This window comes from Limulus polyphemus, unplaced genomic scaffold, assembly GCF_000517525.1.
Source record: "Limulus polyphemus unplaced genomic scaffold, Limulus_polyphemus-2.1.2 Scaffold1129, whole genome shotgun sequence".
Classification (NCBI taxonomy): domain Eukaryota; kingdom Metazoa; phylum Arthropoda; class Merostomata; order Xiphosura; family Limulidae; genus Limulus; species Limulus polyphemus.
The window spans coordinates 239,552-242,915 of NW_013666739.1; positions in this window are offsets into that span (position 1 = coordinate 239,552).

A 3,364-nucleotide genomic window follows, 5' to 3' on the forward strand; every position below is an offset into this window, starting at 1 on the left:
TTCATCTATACAAACACACAGAGAAATGTCAGAACACTTTCATCTATACAAACACACAGAGAAATGTCAGAACACTTTCATCTATACAAACACACAGAGAAATGTCAGAACACTTTCATCTATACAAACACACAGAGAAATGTCAGAACACTTTCATATATACAAACACACAGAGAAATGACAGAACACTTTCATCTATACAAACACACAGAGAAATGTCAGAACGCTTTCATCTATACAAACACACAAAGAAATGTCGGTACACAGGTTATTCGTTGATAAGAGAGTTGGCGGTGGGTGATGATGACTAGCTGCCTTCCCTCTAGTCTTTCACTGCTAAATTAGGGACGGCTACTACAGATAACCCTCGTGTAGCTTTGCGCGAAATTCAAAACAAACAAACAAACAAAACCAATGCACTGTACTACAGCTCTATACGTAACACCCTATACCGTGGTCTATTAAGAGAGAATTGTAAATCTCCAAGCCTGTTAGGAATGCAGCAATATCCTGCCAGCAGTGTCTGTAACGTTAAATCTGTGAATTAGGAAATAGTTAAATTGAACTATTTGACGTATCGAAGTTGACTGACCTTCAACTGAGTTAAGTTACTACATAAAAGTAAATCAAATGTGAGAAGTACTGAATACGGCGCTGTTTTTAAAAATCTATACACTCGATTAAATCTACTTAACAACAACTATTCGCAAACTTACTTAAGAGTAAACAAAAGTAGAAAAAGGATAAAACGACAGAGGAAATCAATATGGATTAGGTAGACGTTCAGTGATTGAAAAAGTAAAAAAGGAAAGGAATTATTTGGAAATAAAACTTACAAAGATGATTTGAGAGAAAAACACGTCTGTACGCAAAAATTGCTCATGCTGAGAATCCTTACCAAAATAATTCTTGAAAAATACAACGAAAACAGTAAAAAAAAATTGTGGAAAATTGGTATAAAATAGCTCAGAATAACTTCTCTAACAAAGGAAAACAAACTACAAGAACTCTAGAATAACGAACACTGTGAGAAAAATGCCAACAGAAATGAAACGTTCTAAAATTGTATTGACAGACAGTAAAAACAGCAGATAAAGGAAAGACAGCTGTTGCTTTCTCACTGTTTTCTAATATCTTTTTGTGATTAGTTCTAAAAGATGCGCCTTTAATAGAGACAAGCAATATTTCTCGTCATCAAGTTGTCCTGATGAACTGCCGCAAGTGAACAGAAATACACTTTTCTCAACATCAGTGTCTCCGTGCTTTCAAGAATCTACCTATCTGGCTCGACACATCTCTCATAATAACCAATCTCATTTTTCATTAAAATAGAGTAACAACTAATCGATGGCTATGCGTCCGTGGACGTCTCATAACCAAATAATGCAACATAAAGCAAAATCATTTACTCTATTATAGCTTTGCAACGTATACCACTATCCCAAGTATCGTCCCTGCGATTACTCATTTATTGTATTTTTACTCATTACTTCCCTGTGGGGTTCAAAGCCGCCCACATGATTCACAGAAGACCCGGTGTACCGCTCAAACTCCCCCGTTATCTTCAATTACTTCTATATCTAGCACATGGGGACCTTTACTTGAAAAAAAACCATAAAACAACCTGTTAAGACCCTCACCCGTAGTGCCTGAGCAAGTGTGCCAAGTTTGATCTCGCAAAATTCTGAGTTGGATATGGACATAGTATCAAAAATGGCGCACCTAGGATCCCTACGAGGGCCAGAAACACAGAATCCGGTGTCAGATTCGGATTCAGCAATCGTGCAAACTTATTTCTAGGCACACATCACGTCTGGATGACCTTCCGGGTGGTTTATACCCCTCTTTGTATCCCAGATAAATAAGGATAGGGGCTACACTATATAGTTACAGACACTCTCCTGACCATTCTGAGTCCATATGCAAGGTTAGGTCCTGCTAGCTCCAAAACTGTGGGAGAAGATCGGGTACAAACTCAACGTGAATTAATATAGGACGACACGCTCATCTTTTTGGTGCGAAATAATTGTAGGAAAAACATCAAACAGCTTTACACTGTTTAGATTAATTTCTATTGCCGGTGTACTATGTAGTCTGACTGCGAGTCCACAACTTTTGCCTCTTTACATGTGTAGAAACTGCACTCACTATTAAAAGTTAAAAATAAATCGTGGAACATTTTTTGGCCGGTATCAGTGTCTGATGGGACATCTACGAATATCTTAGTTGTTGAGGTTGGATGTGAGAATAGTCCACTTACTTCATACTGCTAACAGGACTTAAAGTAATGGATAGAGAAAGAGGTTAGTATGTTTCACAAGAACGACTCATGGATAGAGAAAGAGGTTAGTTATGTTTCACAAGAACGGGTCATGGATAGAGAAAGAGGTTAGTTATGTTTCACAAGAACGGGTCATAGATAGAGAAAGAGGTTAGTTATGTTTCACAAGAACGGGTCATAGATAGAGAAAGAGGCTAGTTATGTTTCACAAGAACGGGTCATGGATAGAGAAAAAGGTTAGTTATGTTTCACAAGAACGGGTCATAGATAGAGAAAGAGTTTAGTTATGTTTCACAAGAACGGGTCCTAGATAGAGAAAGAGTTTAGTTATGTTTCACAAGAAGGGGTCAACATGGCAAACCATAAAACAATAAGAAGAATAAAGCTCCAGAATAAAGAAATAAACGACTCTTTACAAATAAGAATTAAATCCTACTTTAGTTTTACTTATTTAAACTTAAATGTCGCTATATTTTATCTAAGATCGAGTTATATTGCATAAAAGATCCTAATATATTTTTACTTTTATCTAATTTCATACATTGTAATTTTAACTTTACACACTTATTATTGATACTTTCTAGCTTTACTTGAAGTTGTAGAAATGTGGCGGGTAACGCCAGATCACACTTCTATCAAGACGATTCTTTTACATATTTCAGTCACGTTAAACCCGAAATATTTTGTTAAGCAGGCAGTTTAAAAAAGTGAATAATTAATTATAACTTGTTTCGTATCTTTCCTCTGAACTAAATATCGAATCCCAGAAGGCACAAGTATTTTGACATATGAAATATAAACCTGTCCGATGAGAGGAGCAAAATCCTTTAGAAGTGTAGTTTGAGCAGCCAAGGTGTTGGAACATTTCAATATTAAATGTGAATGTTTGTTGTTAAGCGCAACACTAGACAATAGTATACCTGTGTTGTGCCCATTACGAGTATAAAATGTCGGTCTTTAGTGTTACACGCCTTCAGACTTACCGCTGAACCTCTGGAAGGTAAGGGTGAATGTTTAACATGTTTGGGGCGTTTGTTAAAATGTTTTTTTCCAGTTCAGTGTTTGTAATAATAATAATAATAA